This window comes from Bidens hawaiensis, unplaced genomic scaffold, assembly GCF_021521415.1.
Source record: "Bidens hawaiensis isolate Kalapana, Puna unplaced genomic scaffold, B.hawaiensis_p1.1 tig00005445_1, whole genome shotgun sequence".
Classification (NCBI taxonomy): domain Eukaryota; kingdom Viridiplantae; phylum Streptophyta; class Magnoliopsida; order Asterales; family Asteraceae; genus Bidens; species Bidens hawaiensis.
The window spans coordinates 1640155-1662653 of NW_027491346.1; positions in this window are offsets into that span (position 1 = coordinate 1640155).

The following is a 22499-nucleotide window of genomic DNA, read 5'->3' on the forward strand; positions in this document are numbered from 1 at the left end:
ACTTTTATGGTCTGTGTAAATAGTACACTTAGTTCCATACAGGTAATGTCTCCATATCTTGAGAGCATGCACTACAGCTGCTAGCTCTAAATCATGTGTCGGATACATACTTCCATGAAGTTTCAACTATCTAGACGCATAAGCTATAACCTTTCCTCATTGTATCAACACGCAACCTAACCCACGATGCGAAGCATCAGTACAAACAACCAAATCCTCGTCACCATCGGGTAGAGCAAGGATTGGAGCTTGCGTGAGTCTTTTCTTTAATTCCTCAAAAGCTTCTTCTTGAAACTTACCCCCCAACTGAATACTACCGACTTTCGGTCATACCGATCAATGGTGCGGCTAACTTGGAGAAGCCTTCGATGAATCTGCTATAGTATCCAGTCAACCCTAAGAAGCTTCGTATGTCAGTTGGCTTCTGCGGATTCTTCCTATTCGTTATCGCCTCAATCTTAGCCGGGTCAACTGTATTCCCTTCAAGTTTAGTCACTTGACATAGAAATTACACTTCTCGCAACCAAAATGCGCATTTCGAAAACTTAGCATACAACTTTTCTTCCTTCAGAAGCTCTAATACTTCCCTCATGTGCTCAGCATGATCCAACTCGTTCCTTGAATAAATCAATATATCATCAATGAAGACGATAACTGACTTATCCAACATCGGCCAACACACTCTATTCATCAAGTCCATAAATGTTGCGGGAGCATTCGTTAGACCGAATGACATCATGAGAAACTCGTAGTATCCATATCGCGTCTGAAACGTTGTCTTAGAGGTGTCTGCCTCTTTCACCTTTAACTGATGATAGCCTGATCTGAGATCTATTCGGGAGAACCAACTTGAACCTTGCAGTTGATCAAACAAATCATCAATCCGTGGCAGCGGATATCTATTCTTCACCGTAAGCTTGTTCAACTCACGATAGTCAATGTTCATTCTCATACTTCCATCCTTTTTCTTAACAAACAACACCGGTGTGCCCACGGGTAAACACTTGGTCTAATAAAACCTTTGTCGAGGAATTCTTGTAGTTGGGACATCAATTCTTTTATCTTGGACGGCGCTAGACAGTAAGGTGCTTTCACGACGGGCTGGGCTCCTGGTATTATATCTATCTGGAATTCTATCTCTCGCTCCGGTGGCATTTCTGGAAGATCTTCAGGGAATACTTCTGGGTAGTCGCACACGATAGGAACATCTTTCATTTCTTTCGTATCGGTCGTAGAGTTGACAACATACGCCAAGTAGGCACCGCCGCGTACTACCATCCAAGGACTTTAACCTTATTATTGTACTCTTACACACTATCTGAGCTTCAACTCAGATAACCAATCCATTCCCAAGACTACATCGAACCCTCCTAAGGTCATCACATACAAGGTAACAATGAACTCACGTCCCTCTAACTCTATCTTACAATCCTTAATCATTTTCATTATTTTAACCGAGGTGTCACTAGCGGTTTCTACTATAAGGTTTCAGGCACTCGGCAACATTTCATTTTAGGTAATTTACTAAATGGTGTAGCTATGAAACTTTTGTTTACACCTGAATCAAATAATACCGAAGCGGAAATACCGTTTACAAGAAACGTACCTGCCAGGACATCTGGGATATGCTTGGCATGTCCTTGAGTCAGGATTAAGGCCCTAGTCCATGGCCTCCCTTTCTCAGCATCCTTCTTCTCGCTCCCTCCAGTTCCACCATCGGTGCAATCCCTAGCAAAATGACTCGTCTTACCGCACTTGTAGCATGCAGGCTTTGCAATACAATCTGGAGCATAATGCCCCACCTTTCGACACTTATAACAGGCATTCGACCCAAGTCTGCATTCTCCACCATGAGCCTCACCACACTTATAAAAAACATCAGATCCTTTACTCCACTTGCACTCACCACCATGTATCTTTCTGCAGGTCTTACACGACCTTTTCTCCCAAAATCTCGGCTGCTTGTTCATAGGGTTCCACAACTGAGTACCGGGTCATTTGACATGATTAACCCACTTCTTATCCTTCTTTTCTTCCACCACCACAACATCATCCGCAGCCAAGTTATCATAAACCATCTCAGCGAGTTCCACTGTTGAGTCAAACGTAGCAGGTTTATTTGCCCTGACCAGTGTGCGGACGTTCTGCGGTAGTCCTCTTACATAGCACTTGATCCTCTTGGCCTCAGTGTTAACCATATTATGCACCAACTTAGACATTCTGTTGAATTCAGTAGTATACTCGCGGTGTGTCATCTTTCCTGCCTTCAAGTTTAGAAACTTCGTCTCAGCCCTTTCAACCTCGGCATCTGCATAGAAACGTTTCATGACCATCTCTTTCAGATCATCCCATTTCAAGGCCTTAATCTCTTCCCGACTCTTCCTCTACTCAACCGACTCCCACCAGTACATTGCTTCATCACTAAAATATTGGGTAGCATAAACCACAGCTTGGTCGGGACGACGCTCGCTAATTCGGATAACCTTACCCATTGCGGTTATTCATTGGAGAGTAGCGATTCCGTCTCCTAAACCAGTCAGCTTCGACGGGTCACAACCTTTGAAGGACTTGTAGTTACACCCGCCTCGACCTCTCTCTCTGTCGTCAACCTTCACCAATCGAACTTCACTTGAATCACCTTTCTCTATTTCATCATCTTTCTTACAGTTGTCACCAGACCTTTCAGCAGTTCTTACATGGCTTCCAGCAAAATTTTCAGGATTCAAGTTCTTCTCTGCAGCTGCTACAGCTTGAGCAATGGTGGCTTAAACAGCACGGTCAAGTTGATACCCTTCATTCTGGCTTAGCCCTCGCAAAGTCTCACTTGGTCCTTCAGCAGACTTAACAACTGGTTCTATAGAAGGTTCTCAGACAATGCGGGGCCTACAACGACGTACCGTACACCCTCTCTTTCTAGCAACTTTCCTAGATCCAACCATTCGTATTCTATAAGAAAACGCAAACATCATCACTCAAGGAACTATTTAGTACAAGGATAGTAAGGCTAATAGGTAATAATAGTGGCCAGCTGTGATTAGTTGATCACGTTACTTTCCGTGTCCTTTACACTTCCCTTTATGAGTATATTTGTGCTAAGTTCTACTCTTAAACAGTTAATCAATCAGACAATCAATTAATCCTATCCCTAACATTCACATATCCTTTCTTTAGTAATTAAGCTAACATCAATATACATTATTATTTAACCATACACTTTACCTTTACTGAGCTTGCTTGGGTGACACATGGCTATCTTGAACTGGCATCTTCTTTCTTTTTTCACTTTAATCCCATTCTCTGTTCGAGTCTAAGCATGTAGGATGCTTAATTCTCTCGAACTTTGCTCTGATACCAACTTGTAAGGCCCCGGTCCCGGTGCCTCACGTTGGACGTTGGATTCACTCATAAATGCAGTTCTATATATTAGAGTTAATTAAAACTTTCGCGGAATATTAAACTTTAATTAAACATTACATAATAATTCATAACTTGTCTTAAACAAACTTTTCGTCTTTCAAATTAAACATCAATAAACATAAAACATCTTGAGTCTGTAGATGTCAGCCTCTTATTCACTTGCCATGTGCCTTGTTCAAGCCAGCTGTCTCATTCTACTCACCTGCGTGCATACTAAAAGTCAGCTACGCTGAGTGAGTTCTAGTTAATCATTTAACATGCAATACATACACTTACCTTCATATATGCATCCGAAGATACACATTAAGTAATTTACGTATTACTTTCATTTCATATGTTCATACATACATTCATACTTCATTACTTTTATGCTATATACTTACTGTTCCTTCTATCTCAGATATTCTTAGTGTAAGATCCCTTTCTTAGTGTCTGATACCTTTCTTCTCTATCTCAGATATTATTAGGGACTGGTCCCTCTCATTTCTCTATCTCAAATATTATTAGGGTCTGGACCCTTCCTTCTCTATCTCAGATATTATTAGGTTCCGATCCCTTCCTTCTCTATCTCAGATATTATTAGGGTCTGGTCCCTTCCTTCTTCCACACTCATGCATACTTTCTTTAGATACCCATATCATACTGTACTTTACATATATATAATTATTTTATCATTCATACATACTTATATATCATGCATATACCTTTCATACACATTCATATTTCATATACATACCTTCTTTGACAATACGTGCAATATCCAAAGGTTCATCACGTACCGACCAGCTTTCGTTCACATCCAAGATATATTATTTATCACATAAAATCATACATGGCTTACACTTATCACTTAAGGTAAGTGTATTAACTATCACATCGAGTATGCACACAACCACGAAAACATAACAAGGAAGTGGGGCTAGAAAGTCACCTGGATTCTGTTATGTTCTCCGTTAATTGTTATCCCTCTCAATAACTGTGCTTGGCTAACTTTATGCGTTTTTAAGCCATGGTTAACCTCGATATTCAACAAGGATCTTGTATCTTGTTGTATACTCAAAATCTATCAAGATCTATCTTGGTTTGGGTCTTGAATCCCTCTTTCTAGCTCACGGCCGTGTAAGGTGGTGTATGTGTGTGTTTTAGAGTGTGTAGATATTAAGAAAGATATAAATGAGGGATTTAGAGTTTTAGGGAGGTTTAAGGGGGGTATTTATACCCTCTAAAACCCATGGACCTAAGGCCCATCTCATCCCTTATTCCGTCTTTTCCACCCAAGTCCATACTCTTTATTTTATTTAATCTCTTTATTAAATATTAACACACCTTACAAACATAATTCCTTTTATTTATTAATATAATTTTTAGGATGTTACACTGACCTAACCCTAATTCGTTATGGAAAACTAACGAATTAGGTGTATTCGCTATGCCATTCGTTATACCCATTCGTTAAGGAAGAATAACGAATGAGCAGCCATTCGTTATGCCCATTCGTTAAGGAAGAATAACGAATGAGCAGCCATTCGCTATGCCAATTCGTTATAATAGAGAAATAACGAAGGAGCCTCCTTCGTTAACGAACTGGATAACGAATTAAGTTTGTAAGAATGACAGAAAGGTCCCTTGACTTAGTATAAAATAGATTAATTATATAGAAGTCCTCTAACTTTATGAGTTAGCAAAAATAAAATAATAAATTAAGAATTCTAATGAAAATTGTGTTAAGGAAGTTAATGGAAATAAAATTTTTCCAAGCTGACCTGGCAACTCGACCCTAGCCAGGGGCTCTACCCCTTGGACCGTGCTAGGGGCTGCCACCCCTAGAAACCCTCTACCAAAGGCACTGCCCCCAGACCTCTGTTCGTCGAGGGTTATACTTAGACTGGAAACACGATATGGGTAGTGATAGTTAATTGATACATGTAATTGTTATATAGTTAGTCGTGCACATATAAAGAAAGGAATAACCATTAACGGTGAATGTAACAGGACTCAGGTGAGTTTCTAGCCCCACTTCCTTGTTATGTTTTCGGGGCTGCGTGGATACTCAATGTGAATGTTAATACACTTACCTTAAATGGTAAGTGTATGCTATATTGATTTATGTTATAGTATGGATGAATATATGAAAGAAAACTTGTCGGTGCATGAACGATCTTCGGATATTGCACGTCTCGACAGGGAAAGTAATATGTAGTATGCATTGTATAAAATATGCATGTATGAAATTACGTAATGAAATGAGTATGTACGAATGTATGATTATATATAGAAAGGTATGTATGGTTATAGCATGGATAAAAGGTAAGGTTTAAGTAGGGAACATACCCTAATAATATTTGCGAATGTAGGGAACATACCCTAATAATATCTGTGAATGTAGGGAACAAACCCCAATAATATCGGCGAATGTAGGGTATGGACCTTAAAGATATCCACGAATGTAGGGAACATACCCTAATAATATATGTGAAGGTTATAGGGCATAATGCTCTTTAAAACGTATATGTAAGAATGAAAGTATGTATGTAATTAAGTATGAAAGAAAGGATGAATGTACGTATGTATGTAAGTATGAAGTAAGGAATGAAAGTATGTATGTATGTAAGTAGGTAAGGAAAGATGAAGGTGCGTATTTTCGGATACGTGTTTACGTAAGCATGTGAATGTAAAGCATGTTGCCTGATTAACTAAACTCACTCAGCGTAGCTGACTTTTAGTATGCACGCAGGTTAATAGACTGAGACAACTGGTTTGAGAGGGACACAAGGCAGGATTGAAGAAGCTGATATCAGAAGATTTGTCATGATGTATTGAATGCTATAATTTATGTTATATTTTAATAGACAAGTTATGGATGTTTGTAATGAATGGTTGACTTTTATATTATTTCACAAAGTTTTTAATTAACTTTGATATTTAGAACTTTGTTATGAGTAAATCTAACGCCAAAGTAGGGCACCGGGATCGGGGCCTTACAAATGGTCATTAGTGCAGACAGTTGAAACCGAAAATAATAATAATAAACATTAAGAAAATAATGATCATTAATAATCATTAACCAACAGTTCAGTTAAGAAATTAGTCTAAAAAACAAATGAAAAAAATTGTCTCACACGGGCAAGCTCGAGTGTGAAGAATTTCGAGTGTAATCACTTATATGGATGCAGTTGTTCAAAGGTGGAATTACCAATATATGCCATAACTGATTGGATAGAAAGTTAAAAACATAGAATCTGGAAATGGTGAAAATATTGTTGTTTATTGGTAAGGAAATAATCCTAGTTTTGATGGGTCTTTAACGTATAATCAATTGTTAGATAGAGTTTTCATGGTTCATCCTTTGAATCTTTACTAACTCAAGAATTATCGACAGCTTGATGTATCTTATGAGTTGCACTAGACCAGACTTAGAATTTGTTGTGATCAAGCTAGGTTGATACACGAGCAACCTAAGTTCGATTTATTAGAACTATTTGATTCGGTTTCTTTGGCACTTAAGATACACTTGGGAATATGGGTTGCAATTTTTATAAAGGATCAAGTTAATGTGACACATCTAAGAATAAATTTCTAAAATATTTCAAGGTTTATAAAAAACCAAATATAAGAATTCTTACAAATTTGATTAACTACCATATGTTATACATGATGATGGGTCAAGTTATTTTACAAAGAGTCTAAAATATAAGAAGTGTGAGAAGTGTTTTCAACCATTAGATATCAAACAAATCAATGGGCTTAAAATAGGAAGTGGCAACATAGTGATATTAGGCGCAATTAAGGGCAAACATTAAAACCTTCGAAAGAAAAGAAATCATCGATCATCCCCTTCGCATTCAAACTAAACTCCAACGCGTCAAATCTTCGCCAATTCCAAAGTCAACATCTCGTCCGTTCTCCGTCTTTCAAATCAATGGCATTATCTTCGTCTTCTTCTTAGTCAAACAAAAAAATGTCATCAAAAAGAAGCTTTAACTAATTATTCTTTCTTTCATTGTTAACAGCAAGAAAAACTTTATGCGAAGGGAAAATTGATTAGAGATGCTAAAATCCTTGAAAAGGTTATTACACTACATTAGTAGAGTTTGAAGAAAATTACCTTATAAACAATAGACAAGCCGCAATGATGAAAAGCGTTGAAGAATCAAAAAAGTCATTAAAATTAGTTATAAAAATACACAATCAAAATGATTTTCAAGTTAATAATCAAGGTACATACTCTATTGTGCCATATTATATTTCGTTTCATTTACTATTTGTAAGATTAAATATATTGGAAACTACTAAGAGCATAGTGTAATGTGTGGTTGTATTAGAAGAAACACCTGAAATTAAAAATGAATCAGATGAAGATGACACAATGGAAACATAATCGGGTGAAGATGACACAATGGGAACACAATCAGGCGAAGATGACACAATGGGAATGGAATCAGGTAAATATGACACAATGGGAACAAAGGAGGTATGAAAATTAATCAAATATGCATTTTCCTCATATTTCATTATATTAAAATTTTGAAGTAATAAAAAATTTATCTTTGCTTAACAGATTTTAGCTAATACGTTAAAGAAAGAGCTTATGTAATTTGATGAATATTGGAAGAAAATTAAGTTGTTACAAAAGGTAATAAGCCATTTTTAACAACGTAAGTATCGCAAGCTAACCTGGGAGTGAAAAAGGAAATGTTATCTACAACACAAAAGTTGAAATTAGCGGATCATATATGTGGGAGTTTGTTCCGTTGGAACTAGCCATAGCATTAAAGGAAAAGAAAAACCCCGATAACTTATTTGAGTCACCAAGCTTTGCCTTATATTTATCTCAACTATGGGTGTTCATAGTTTGGTTTGAAACCGTGAAACCGCCCAAACCGGTCATCGGTTTGGTTTCATGGTTGAATTATTTTCTTTACTTTTGGTCGGTCGTTTCAAATATTTTAAATCGTAGCGAACGATTTGGTTTATGATATGTACCAAAAACCAATCGTATAAAATCGGATCGTTTGATTTAGTTATTATACTTCATATAAAAATATTATATATGTGTGTATTTATTGTTAGACAACAAAATTTAAGTTGTTAATATAGATAGACACAAGCCATACAGTCAGTTTTATTACTAAATAGAAAAGGGGCTATGCCAAATTCCAAACGCAAATGCACAAGTTAATCAACCTTTACCTCTAATTAAAATTAAACCATACAAACAATTTTTATAGTCACGTCAATTATTTTGTGTATATCAAACCCTTACTCGGTTACTCTTCTATAATTTTGTGTATTATATCCTAGTTTACATGCCAGGTTATGACTTGAAGAACACCTAACAAATCTAAAAAGCTGAACTTATTTTATGTTAATTGTTTAAATCGCCTATGCTAATTGTATAAAAGCATAGCAAGCCAAAACCACAAAACCAAACCGGATCAAACCGTTAGTAACGGTTTGGTTCGGTTTGATTTAAGAGTTCTACGATTTGGTTTTGGTTTAAAAAAATGGAAAACCTTACTAACGGTTTAACCTAAAAATCATGAAAATCGGACCATGGACACCCCTAATTTCAACTAACACTGTAAGTCCTATGAGTGGATCTTTTAATATGATATCAATATCTCGATGTTATTGCGGAATATAACACGAGATGATATTAAAAAAGAACACGTAAATCACACCAAGTATTGCTTCAAAACATACGTATATTGAACGTCTAATGCTTAAGCAATATTACAAATACTCGTCCAACTCTCTAATGAACGGCTGAACTACAAACCCTATACATAACATCTATATATAGGCAAATCACAACCTAGCCCAACACCAAGCCCAAGCCCACCGAGATCACACATCGATCTCGGTTTACATATGCATACAAGAAATAACCCATACAAGCATAGACTAAGTACAAACCAACTAAGTATAGACCCAACAATCTCCCCCTTGGTTTGTAGCTTCGTCTTATAATCGTGTTCCATAATGTTCGCGTCAGCCTCTCTATATCCACCATTCCCGTATACTCTTTGGCATCAGCCTCAAATAGTGGTTCGGCAACAATTTGAAAATCACTCAACGTCTTGATGTCCCGCTCATGAAACTTCAATAAATCACGTGGATCAACAAAACGATATTGCCCTTTTTCTCATTCGGACAACAACAGTAGCAGTTTCACTGTCATATGCCCAGAACTACATTTCATCTAGTGATCCTTCTGGAATCGAAGTAGATAAAGGAATGTGAGTTTCTTTGTTGATAGCAGACCACATCACATTCACCATAGTCTTTCCTGTCCTTGGATCGCGCACACCGTTAGCGTTCTTCAGAATTGACTCAGTAGTGGTTATAGTTGGGAAGCCTTGATCTACTTGCCTCTTTAAGAAGTTCCAAAAGTTTGTAGCTTTCTTTTCATGATTCGGGTTATGAAACGGAGCATTGATGAGGTCGCTCAGATCCACCTTCGTCCAAGAACCAAAATCCTTCATCTTGCGATAATACTCAGTGATTCCAGACTTTCGTTTAACCCACCACATACTCTTATTAGTATCAAATCCCCATGACATAATCCCAGAACTGTCGCCATACTTCTCAGTAAAACCATGTTGTAGATTTAGAATAAACTTATCTGGATGGTCAGAGGATTCAACGTTCTTGTTGGAATTCTTCATAATGAGTATCTTCTTTTAAATCCTTTCTGATTGCTCGGCGATTCTTGATGGTGCAGATAAATGATGTTCCAGTCGCTCAGATTCGTATATATCTGTAGTTGGACGACCATTGAAACTGCCACCTTGGTCAACAGAGGGTGTCTTTGATGTCACGTCTTCACTGCTCTTGAATTCATCTCTAAACTTTCGAATGATTTCTGTTGGAGATCTAGGTACATAGCAGTAAGACCGCCCATACTGGACTGAAACTCTTTAATCTTAGAATATTTGTATGAGTTTTCGGCTTCGAGTTCTTGGATACGCACATCCTTTACAACTGAATCTTGTTCGAGTTCAAAGACTCGACATTGTAAAGCTTACACTTCCACAGGTGTAGCTTCAACTATAACTCCCTTTCCTTTATCCTGCAAAAACTTATCTTGCATAGAAAGAATATGAACAATTTTGTCAGTAGCACTCGAGCTCAACTGACCAGTCGGGTCAGATGATCCCGATGGTTCGTCAAAAAATGGGATATCAGCTTCAAAATCAAATTCCGGAGCAATATCATCAAAAATCTTTTCTTGAGATTGAAGCTCAGTTGTAGATAGACTTATATAAAAAGTGAGTCTCAGGAGGTTCCGACTCACGTCCTTGTTGGCTTGATGTTGTTGTTGTGGTTTCAGTAACCAAAATGCCTGGTCTTAGATCCTTTTTTCTTCTCTTTCATGGAATAAGATCAGCGGCTAGTTCTTCAGGAGTATCATCATCTTGAGTCTCAATAACTGCCTGAGGAGGCTTCAAAGCATGTGACTTGAGTAGTTCCTTGAAATTCTCAAACTCCTTTAGTTGATCTGCAAAAAGAGCAGTTTCAGTATCTTGGTGTTCCATTTCTTCATCATCTGAAATGACCTCAAACATAGCAGTACGCCTCTGAACCGGCATCACATGCTCTTCAGCAACTTGAGCACTAACAGAAACAGGCTCAGTTTCTGCAAATTTACCGAACTTGGCCAGTTCGTGAAGGCCTTGGTAAACAACTTTCGATCCCTTCCTGGACTCCTTCATTAGCCCAAAGGTATTTGGCCCCATATATTTCATATGCAGAGTTTCTACATGTTTATCAAGTTCAGGATAATGTGAGTCGAAGATCATCTGTAGAAATCTGGGATACATAAGGAACATCTCCTTCTTCTTTCCCTTCAAGTTGCTCATCATCTCATCGAACACAAATTTAGAATAATTATAGTTCCAGTCCATGATCAGAGCAACTACAACAGACATCTGAGTATGGCTGATTTCGTCAGATCCTCCCTTGCGTCCAGACACACAAGTAAAGAATGTGTGGATCAGGAACCTCTAGTATGGATGAAAGAGCTTCTTTATAGTTGGAGGGTAGGATCCTTAGTAACCCATTCTGAGTAAGACTTCAGTAATAGCATCAGTCAGCTATTCTGTTGAGTAGTTAGGTTGATCTCCGAATAAAAGAACCTCACGAACAATGGCCTCCGAGATGACGACCGACTTCTTTTGAATAGTGGAATCAATAGTGATAGTTCCACCTACTCCTCGTTGATTGATAGAAGCATTATTCTAGAACTCTGTGATCATCTTCTTGCATATGACAGGAGTTTCACGTATAGTGTGAGAAATCCTGCAACTATTAAGTCCTACGATCATGGATTTAAACTCCTTGTGTGCCAGAGGATGATCATACAAGCAACCGGCTATGTAGTGAGTATTAACAAACTTTAATGGAGCTTGATCAGCTATTACTGCAACAAAAAAAGTTAAGTTAGCAATCATTTATTTAACTTGGTCAACAAACATAAATTTTGAAGACACAGTTGAAAGTTCAAAGACATCAAGGACCAATCATAACAGAACATATTTTATGGGTTGTTAAAGAAAATTGATACTGATTTTATATTCGTTTTCGGTCCATGTGAAAGTTCTCTGTCCACATAGAGAGATTTCGGTCTGTAATAAGTTTTCTGTCCATTCCCACCGAGAACAATGGAGTTCTCGGTCAGCCAAGGTGTTCTCGGTCAACAAGTTCAGCCAAAAACTCATAATTTGACCAGACGTTCTCGGTCAAACCATCTGTTAAAGAAAACCCTTTGAGTTCCACTTTGAAATTTGTGTCATCTTCTCCAGTACACCGAAATCGCCATGGACAGAAAACCTGCAAGTAATCGTAAAACCAATCCATTATTGGCCTCAACCAAATCAAATGTTCATCCTAATACGAATTTAGTATATGAATGTCAAGCAAATCTCAATCAAACATCAATATCACGTCTCAATCAAACCCTAAATAAGTCGAACATTTCGTCTATTGTGTTCTCTTACCTGTTAATGAACAAAGACCACACAACAAACATGAAACACAGGATCTGGTCAAACTTAGTTTGCAAAGGAGTTAAATGGTTTTCGGCTGGAGAGAGAGAGAGAGTTTGTTTTTTTAACTAAGCTACCAATAATGCAACTGGAATCTCTTATATCTCAGAATTATGTCCAGGCCGAAAACGCTGATGGGCCAAGAACAAAGGAACTTGCCCAACTCACTTGATTAGGAACAAACTTAAATGTCACATGAACTGGGGAAAATTAAACCCAACAAAAACTTGATCCAGATTTTAACAGAATTATTTCTTATAGTATCCATTTCGACGAGAGTATTTAAGAAGTAAAAATAAAATAACATAGAATAAAATGTCAGAGATAAAATAAAACTGAAAATATTCAAAACAAAATGAATCACCCGGTCTTCAGTAATTTGAAAAAAATTTGGGATCAAATTTCAGTCTTTGATAAAAATGTCGCCTTTATGAAAAGATCTTAATATGGAATCATATTGATTAAGGTGTTTTCACAAGGATTCATGTTCAGTGTTATTATGACATAAAGAGACAAGTTGATAGTAGGTATAATAAACTTAACATGATTTTCATTGCATCAGTGATATGAGTTAGGTTCAATTTTGGCATAAATCTTAGATGGACATCACTCACGGACCTGTGATGCCTCCTATCTCTTCTCAAAGCGTATTTCGCTTTCCCCAGATCACCCCAATAAGACTCCAACCCCCTAGTGCTTGATCAAAATTTTATAGATAGTAAGAAAACTTTAAGCTTTAAGGTTGAACGTTGGACTTAAAAGCCATCCGGACTTACATGCCTTTCATTCAAAGTGTTTAGGACTTATTTGAATGGCCCAACTTTGTAGTTCTAGATTGACCCTTTAAGCCTTTGAAAAACCAAAATTTAACAACTCAATATCATATATATATATATATATATATATATACACACACACATAAGTTTTTTTTTAAGTAACAACTTCACAATATTTTTGGTGATCAAGACACTACGGACTCGTGTATGACTGGGTAATTACCTTTCTACTTATCATTCGGAGAGATGTATATAGAGACATGCACATTTCTTCAAAACGACTCTCCACAGTAAGTTTAGCATATTGAGTTTATATCATTTCAACTTTTACGCATCATGGAAAGCTACCATGCAAATCAATGACTGTTCTAGAACCTTTTAAGCTTAGTAACTTCACCCGTTAGGTACACAGAATCAATTTACCTGTCATTTTCCAAAGGTTGGATCAATTTTCATTTGAAAATAGTTTGAATCTTCTAAAAAACTTATAACTGAATAATCATATCACTTCCCAGAGAGTTACAGAAGACATTTTTTAAAAACAATTCAGTCGCCCAGGTCACTCTTAGTTCTCAGGTGAAATCCCGTATGTCCACAAGTGGCTAACAGGACCAAACACATAAGTAAATACATGTCCCTAAACCTTAGAATAACCGACATAATTTTAAGCAAAAGAATTAAATACTAAACCGCATCACAATCGCCCCTGATGCTTTCAGTCTTTAGGTGAATGGCTATCCTGTAAGTCTACAAGTAGATGACAAGACCAAACATATACAAGTATATGTCCTTCAAACTTGAGCAACCGACATAATTTTAAGCGAAAGTGAATAAATAAAATTTTAATTTTTGTAATTTTTTAATTTTCTTAATAAAGACACACACACACACACACACACACTCTTTTTGATTTTTTTAATTTTTCTCCCTCTAAATTTGTGCAAATTAAGAAAATATGCACAAATTTTATTTCAAAAAGACTAAATCCTCGAAATGAAGCATTTTAAGAAAACCTATAAGCATATTAAATCTGGCTGTCCCGACCGGTTTTATAAATAAGTATGCCACATTATTATCAGTGTGAACTTGTTCAAGATGAATCAATTTACGGTCGTAACAGTCACGAATAAAATGAATTTTGATATCGATGTGCTTGGTTTTTGAGTGCTGAACTGGATTTTTAACAATAGCAATAGCAGCATCACTATCACAAAAAATAGGGTGTCCAGAAATTCCAAACCGTAATCCAGCAATTGATGTTGCATCCAGATAACCTGTGAGCAGCAAACTGATGCAGCAACATATTCAGTCTCGGCAGTGGATGTGGACACTGTTTGTTGTTTCTTGCAGTGCCATGAGATGAGACGATCACCCAAGAACTGATAACCGGCAGATGTGGATTTCCTGTCAATGTCATCTCCACCATAATTGCTATCAGCAAAAGCATATAGATCAAAGTCTGAGTTTTTGGGATACCAAATACCTAGCTTTGGTTACCCCTTCAGATATCTAAAAGTATGTTTGATAGCAATTAAATGAGAGAGTTTAGGCTTAGCCTGGAAACAGGTGAATTGACAAACATCGAACATGATGTCAGGGCGACTTGCGGTGAGGTACATCAGGGTCCCGATCATTGATTGATAGTATGTTTGATCTACGGGATTTCCTTCAGGATCAGATGATAGAAGAGGTCTTTCCGCCATAGGAGTTGTCGCACTCTTGGAATCTTGAAATTCAAATTTCGCAAGCATATCTTCAACATACTTTCCTTGATGCAACAAAATCCCCATCGAACTCTCACGAACCTGCAACCCTAGAAACGTTGTCATTTCCCCCAATGAACTCATTTCAAACCCCTTCTTCATCACTTCTTCAAATTCAGAGCACAAGTCAGCACTAGTAGACCCGAATGTAATGTCATCCACGTAAATTTGAACCAGAATAAAATCTTTCCCAACAGTTTTAAGAAACAGAGTTTGATCAATGGTGCCTCTTTTATAACCATGACCCAGAAGATGAGCCGTCAAAGTAGTGTACCATGGCCGCGGAGCTTAATGAAGACCATACAGTGCCTTATCTAACTTGTAGACATGAGTGGGATTTTGTGAATCAACAAACCCCGGTGGCTATACAACGGAAATCTCCTCCTTAACCTCGCCATACAGAAATGCGGTTTTGACATCCATCTGATAGACCATAAAACCCATGAATGAAGAATATGCCAGAAAATCCGAATAGCTTTGAGTCTAGCTACGGGAGCATAAACTTCTATGTAGTCTAAACCTTCAACCTGACGAAAACAGCGAACGACAAGCCGTGCCTTGTTTTGAACAATAAACCCATCTTGTATCTAACGCTTTCTTTCCCACGGGCAGCTCAACCAACCTCCAGACCTTGGGCTTATCAAATTGATTCAATTCCTCATGTATAGCATCCACCCAGCTTGGTTCTTGAAGTGCCATTTCTACTGACTTTGGCTCAATCTCAGAGTTAAAACAAGAAAACAAGCAACTGTTGATATGTCCGGTCTAACTTCTGGTGGACAGACAGGTTTTAAGAGGACCTATAACATTCTGAATTGGATGATTTCATTGAATTCTTGATGGAATTTGTTTCTCGAGAACAGAAATGGTGGAAGGTAAGTTTGATAGATCTTCAAAAACCTCAGTGAGGGAGTTTTTCCATCCAGATGTCGTTGTACCGTGTGAGTACGAGTTGCTGGAAATGTATTCACTATAATGACATGTTGGAATAAGGTGCTTCTGAAAATTTGACGAATAGGACTCTCCCACTCAACTGTTGGAGTATATTCTGCTGAAGTTGGTGAGGAGACAGTTTCGGTACCTTTTTCTTGTTGATTGTTTGACAATGGCTGAGTGGTATCGGGTGAGTCTGAGGGATCATCATCCAGAACTGGAGATATATGAGACACAACAGCTAAATCTTCTTTCTCAAGATATGCAGTATCAGCACCCGAAATTTCTGTATCAATGACTGGAAACACATTGAAAGGTTTGAAGAGTTCATTGTAATCGAACAACCAGTCTGGACCAACACGGGCATCGGTCTCGTTTTCTTCTAACCATCGTACATCATACGATTATGCTATTTGCTTGGTTGATTTGTCGTAGACTCTGTAGGCAGTATGACCAGCATATCCCACAAAATAACAATCATCAGCTTTGGCCCAAAACTTTGGAGTTGATTCAAGATTCAGTAGATTACACGGACAACCAAACTCCCTAAAATGTGCTATCGTGGGCTTGTGACCATAGACAATCTCATATGGAGTCTTCATTTGTGACTTGTTGATCAGCACATGATTTTTAACATAACATGTCGTATTAACAACTTCTGCCTAGAAGAATAAGGGCAGTTTTGAATCACACAACATTGTTCTTGCTGCCTCAATAAGAGTCGTGTTTCTTTGTTGTGGTGTCCGAGCTGAACTATACTGTAACAGTACCGCCCTTTTCTGCACAAAATTAGTTCAAAGAAGCATTCTTGAATTCCGTGCCATTGTCACAACGAATTCCCTTCAGCTTTAAATTAAGCTGATTCTCCATAAGCACCACGAATAAAAGAACCCAAGTAAAACACCCAAGTAAAACGTGAGTAATCATTAGTAATAACGAGACAATAAGAGCTGTGAGAAAGACTCAAAACATGAAATGGACAGAACAGATCAATATGCAACAACTGAAACACTATTGAAATGGTATTAATCAGTGTTGGCTTATGAGATTTTCAATTATGTTTACCTAAAGAAAAAGCCACATACTTTTCAATAGTAACAAAATCTTTGACGGGTAAACCACGCACCAAATCGATTTTACCAAGACGGTTTAAATTTTTCACATTTGCATGACCCAGACGATGATGCCAAAGCATGACATTATGTTCTGACACTGTAGAAAATAAGTAGGTTATTTCATCAGGAACATTTTTGTTCATGTCGATCACATAAGCATTATCTTTTCTTTGTAATCGAACAAGAATCTAGTCTTCTAGAATAATTATACCAGGCTTTAAAATCAGAAATTCTTTATTAGTGAAATGAGTTGAGAAACCCTTATCACAGATCTGTGAAACACTCAACAGACTGTTCTTCAACTCAGGAACAAAATTAACGTTCTCAAATTTTAGAATACCATTACTTACAGTACCTTTCTGCGTAATCTTCCCATTCTCTCCTCCCGCAAAGGAAACATACCCACCATTAAAAAGTTTAATGACGTGTAGCTGGAAAATGTCTCCTATCATGTGCCTGGAACAGTCACTATCAACATACCAAGGTCTGATGATATTCATCCATAGCTGTTCCTACACGATGTGTGAGATTAGTTAGACTTTGGTACCTTGTCCTTGGTTACACTGGGAGAACTGGATTAATCTATGGTTGTCACGGGTTGCCATAACATGTCCTTCCGATCATCTAATATGGAATTCGATGTCTTTTCCACCGAAGACTTTGGCACCCATTCATGTCTACCATTGTAAGATTTGGCATTATTTGCACAAATGGATGACTTGGTCTCTGGTATGCAAGTGGGAGACACAAAAGACTTTGTCTTTCTCACTTGATTAGGTTTAGAAGCCGTGTTTGTTTTAGAGACCGAAGCACCGTTTCTACCACCTCTACGAAACATGTTAGGCTTGGTCTGATGAGGACTAAACCTACCAGATTTGTATTTGTTCCAATACCATCAGAGGAACTAGCCTAGTGATACCTGAAATTTCGCTGATAGGTATTACGAGGCATATTCCTCTGATAGAATCCATAGTAAGGGACATACGGACGATGTGGACAATTTCTAGCAATATAACCAGGAGTGCCACAGTTAAAACAAGTTGACGTTTTATATAAAATTTATTTTGGTCAACTCTCTGGACTGGTCGTGTGGACCAGTTTGCTTTGCCTGGTGTTTACTGCTTGACACATGGTTTGACTTACCACCCTGTTTGTCATTAGAGCATCCCTCATTAACAAACTTAGACAATGAGTATTTATTAGAATTTTTAAAATTTTTAAACTTATTAAAAACCACATCGTCAGAATTCAAAGTTTTAACGGAATCAACCACACAATTGTATTTTCTCTCAAAAACAGAGCCCACACAAACAATCGGAATAACATAATTCAAAACAGGTAATTTTAAAGGAACATCAGAATCAACATCTTTATTAATTGAAACACATGAATCATCATCCTCATCAGTCCAATCTTTAATGATTACTTTATCTACACATGAGGCAAACACATTAGAATCGTTCACTTCTGAAGTGGACGCAGTGGCCTTTACCGATTCTCTATTTTTCATTTTTAGCTGGTTTACCATACATCATGTCTTTTACCTTTTCTTCCTGCTCTTTGGTAAGAGGAAGACCAATATATTTGCCATTGTATGATAGGGGTACTTGTCTATATCCTATACCCTCACCTTCATTTTCTTTCCACCACAACTAATTTTCAATCATGGAATTGACTACTTTACTAGAACCATCAAATTATCTAAAATCTAGTTCAGCCCTTTTAAATTTATTGGTTAGATTTGAAATTTCTAACTTAAAAGCTTCCAGTTTAGCAGTTAATTCAATAATTTTCTGTTTGGCATCAAGGTGGTGACAAAATTCATGTCTTTTACCCTTTTTAGCTAGTTTAGTAACAAACTAGTGACAAACTTAGTGACAAACAATTTTACCTTCAAATTATCTAAAATCTAAAATCTAGTGACAAACTTAGTGGCCTTTACTGATTTGCCTTTTTTCAGTTTTAGCTGGTTTACTATACTTCATGTCTTTTACCTTTTCTTCCTGCTCTTTGGTAAGAGGAAGACCAATATATTTGCCATTGTTTGGGGGGGGGGGTACTTGACTATATCATATACCCTCATCTTCATTTTCTTTCCACCACAATTGATTTTCAATCATGGAATTAACTATTTTACTGAAACCATCAAATTATCTAAAATCTAGTTCAGCCCTTTTAAATTTCTTGGTTAGATTTGAAATTTCTAACTTAGAGGCTTCCAGTTTAGCAATTAATTCAACAATTTTCTGTTTGGCATCAAGGTGGTGACAACATTTTAAACTGAAATCATATTTGAGTTTGGAAAAATCCTTTTTCTGTGCCTCAATTTTATCTAGAAAAGCTCTTTCATTCTTCTTAAGTTTATAGTTTTCGGGTTTCACAACTTCCATTTCTCTAAGCAATTTCAGAAGTTAATTCAACAATTTTCCGTTTGGCATCATGGTGGTGACAACATTTTATACTGAAATCAGATTTGAGTTGGAAAAATCCATTTTTGTGCCTTAATTTTATCTAGAAAAGCTCTTTCATTCTTCTTAAGTTTATAGTTTTTGGATTTCACAACTTCCATTTCTCTAAGCAAGTTACTATTATGAGATTTGTAGAGATCTACTTTATTAATACAAGCTTGAGAACATAATTGAGAACTTACCCCAGATGATCTGGAAGAAGTAAAAACCATAAAAGCAAATTGAAGTTCCTTAACTTATTCCACATCATCATTTCCTTCTTCAGCATCTTTAACGTGAGCAAATTAGACAGTCTGATTATTTATGTTGAGAGCAGCCATCTGATCAGTCCAGGAGAATTGTTGAGCTACCAAACCCCGTTCAGCGTCACCTGAACTAGCCCCACTTTCTCCTCTAGAACTTCCCACTAGTACCAGTACTCTTTCCGTGTTTCCTTCCTTTGCTGGATTGGTGCATTCACGAGCAAAGTGACTCGGCTCGTGACAATTGTAACACCTCAGAGTATCCTTGTTAAAACCTACCTTCAGATTATTTGGCACATTCCAATTATTTCTTCTGGTTCTCTTAGTAAATTTCTTTGTCCGAAACACTGCCATGGCGATTTGCCAAGAAATGTCAATTTCTTCCACATCATCTGGATGAATTTGATCAAGCTCAGCAGCAACTACTGGTTGAATCAGATCTCCAGAAAGGAATGCGTTGTAGCAGTTTATGAACCCCCCATTAAAGCAATGTTATCTTGAGTTTCCTTTAAGATAGAAGGAATCTGACTGTAATTCTGACTAGAAGATGCACCAGATGTTTGAGGTTTAACAGTAGCAGCAAGTTATTGAGTAGGTTTAGCAAAGAACACTAGAGATGGTTGTGGTGAAGCTTGAGAGAATTGACCCTGAGCGGATTTAAATATTGAAAAGTTGCTTTGAGATTGAAACTACTGTTGTCCCTGAGTAGCTTTGAACATTTAGAAGTTTTCTTGTGAAATAATTGCATTGTTTGAAACAACACTGTAGCCCGCTGCATTGTAGGAGTTTGCATGGTTTATGTCCCTTTGCTTGTCATCCATGTCACAAGCCTTGATGATTGCCATCACCTCAGACAGAGTCACTCTGTTGAGATCCTTCGTCTTTTTGATTACAGCAAAGTTCATATCCCAACTTTGAGGCAAAGAGTTTACTAGCTTATTATTTGTCTCAGCTGCTGTCAGATTAATACTTGCAGATCTCATCTCAGTCACAAGAGCTATGAACCTATGCAGCTGTGTTTCCAACGACTCTCCTAATACGTGATTAAACATGTTAAACTTTTTTCGCAACAAATCTTGACAACTTCTTTTCATGTCTTCATTACCATCATACACTTCAATCAACCCTTCCCAAGGTTCCTTAGCAGACTGCATTTCCCTAAAACCCAAGGCAATCTTAGGTGAGAGTGCCATAATTAATGTTGAAAGTGCCTTTTCATCATCTTCTATTTTCTCAAAATCAGCATCATCATACAGTTCAACTGGCTTCACAGCAACTTCCTGAGAGTTCCCACGTTGGTTGTGATTACTTGAGGACCTCTAACAATACTTCTCCAAACTTTAGCATATTTCATTTTAACGTATTTCTAAAAGTTGAACTGCCACTCGTTAAACCCTTCTTGAGACAACAGGCGGGGTATGCGAGTAGTAGTAGGTGTCATTATGGAGTCCAGTTCTTGATGTAGCGTAGCATTTGTTGATCCATTACCATTAGTTTGTTCTTCCATTTTAATCAGTATCAGTAATAGTGATATTGGTCAAGTAAACAAAGTCCAAGTATTAAAGCCCAAACAGAACAGGTCAAGCCCAAATGAAGAACTAGCTGAGAACAGTCAGCGTTGACCGAGAACAGATCAGGTCAATAGAGATAAAGTCAACCAAGGACACTGGTTGACCAAGAACACTAGTTGACCGAGGACACTGGTTCACCGAGAACACTAGTTGACCGAGAACACTTGATGACCGAGAACACCAAATTTTGCCTGAGAACCTATGAATCTGACCGAAATAGACGGAATCAAGCCGAGAACCCTTAAAAATGACCGAGAACGATGATTATTTGTTTAGAAAATTAAAGTCTCTGGCCGAAATCCCTGAATTAATCCCGAAATCAAACAGGATTGCCCGAGAACAAGGTTGACTAATTTAGATAAGCAATCAACTAAATCCCGTGAATTATGGTATTTAAATTTTTTCCAACAAACCAAATCTAAAATTAAAGATTCTTCTTCTCTGATACACTAATCACCGAAAAAGAATACCAAGACACCAATATCACCAGAAACAGATAATGAACCAGCAGATCTTGAATCATTTGATATGCTAACCGAGCCTAGAATAGGTCAATAGGCTCTGATACCAATTGTAAGTCCTATGAGCGGATCTTTCAATATGATATCAATAATCTCGATGTTAATGCGGAATATAACATGAGATGATTCAAGATGATTAACAAAGAACACGTAAATCACACCAAGTATTTCTTCAAAACATACATATATTGAATGTCTAATGCTTAAGAATATTAAAAATACTTGTCCAACTCTCTAGTGAACGGCCGAACTACAAAACCTATGCATGACATCTATATATAGGCAAACCAAAACCTAGCCCACGACCAAGCCCAAGGCCACCGAGATCACACATCGATCCTGGTTCTCATATGCATGCAAGAAATAACCCATACAAGCATAGAATAAGTACAAACCAACTAAGTAAAGACCCAACAAACACAAAAAGCGGAGATGGAAGCAATGGAATACAATGAAGCCAAAAGAGTCAGAAGGAAGAAATGGTTGTTGAGCAAAGCAAGATGATAACTGACGTGAGGTTGTAGACTCACTCAAATATAAACCAATTACACTAAATAGATAACGGTAAGTGGGTATCGAACACAGGGAGTTTGTGGAAAATATGTTATCAAGTAGCTTTGCAGATGAACTAGATTCAAACTAAATG